The sequence below is a fragment of the Halyomorpha halys genome, unplaced genomic scaffold (assembly GCF_000696795.3).
Source record: "Halyomorpha halys isolate HHAL.00 unplaced genomic scaffold, Hhal_1.1 Scaffold1580.1, whole genome shotgun sequence".
Lineage (NCBI taxonomy): Eukaryota > Metazoa > Arthropoda > Insecta > Hemiptera > Pentatomidae > Halyomorpha > Halyomorpha halys.
In genome coordinates, this window is record NW_027108298.1 from 29,922 (window position 1) to 31,445 (window position 1,524).

Here is a 1,524-nt window from a genome sequence, read left to right on the forward strand (position 1 = left end):
TACAATATCGAAATTCCTTACTTTAGCTTTTCATAAATTTTACAGTTTTCTTTCATAAAATATCGATATTTCTATAAAAATAAATATCGAAATATAGTTTCTAATCTTCAATATCGATATTGATAACAGTGTAAAGTATGGAAAGGAAGATGAATTTATCAATTTAAAATAACGAAAAACTATTTTAAAGCTTTTTATTTATAATCTTAAAATTTTTTCTTGAGACTGGTAATTTCTTAATAAATAATTCAAAACACTATCCAATTATAGTCTCAAAACCTTTATTTCTTTTACAAGTCCAACGTTTCGGCCAATTCGGCCATCTTCAGTGACAATCTCAATATCACTATGAAAACATATAATTTAACACTCCAAAAACTTCATTCAGGCTATTCTGCCCAGGTCAAAACATTTATATCTAATAAGTCAATTATCCATTAAAAACCACTGTCAAAATTATTTCTCTGCACACACTATTAATACACTTTTATCACAACCTTGCTTATAAGCTTAATTATAAAAATTATCGAAATGAATATGACATTATCAATATTAAATGTCAAAATACTATAATTAACATTTTGTTTAGCAAATATTGATATTTGGATTAAATAATATCGGAATATGAATATATGACCTTATACATTTTTAGACAACATTTCTTTTATATATCTCTACTATTAAGGTGCGACTTTTTTTTTTTAAGAAATCCATATTCCGATATTATCGAAGGGAAATATCGATATTCCGATATTATCGGTTACTGGATATCGATATCAAAATATCGGATATCGGAGACAAAATATCGATATTTCGATAATATCGATATCGATATCCCATCCCTACCTGGCACAAGTGTCTTATCAGTTCGAACTCTAGTTACTTAGTTATTACTTCACATTTATTAAAGAACGGATTAATGCTTTGATATTACACATCGTCTGATTGGAATTCTGCAGTATTTGGATCAACCTGTCGGATCAATTAATCTTAATAATATTTAAAGAAAGTGAGTGGATGAGAAGTCAAGGGGTATAAGTGATTAATTTGTGAATAAAAGTTTTGTAGCTATCTATTAGTGCCTGCACCAAATTTACACTTGACTATTGACAGAATTCCGAAATCATCAATTATTTAGTTCAGTGATTAACTAAAGCGTAAATCTGGTTCAGAAACAGGTAGATAGGTCTTTTTCGCAAAATTATCACTTGTTCCTCTTGGCTGCTCACTCACTAAAATTCTATCAAGATCATTGACCTGAAACAGTCACTGTCAAACAATGGAGAAAGTATTTTTTTTTTTATTACCTGTACCTGACAACGTAAGTAACTCTATAATTTGCTGTAAAGTTTACAGTAATTTCAATAAATGTAAGTTTAATTGGAATTTGATTTGATTTTCGTTGGATGATAACAGTGGCATGTGGTTTAATTATCGAACCTAATCCTATTCTCTCCACCTCTAGAAATTTCCTGTAAAATTGGGATTTTTTTTTCTGTTTTACTGATTATGATAATACATCAG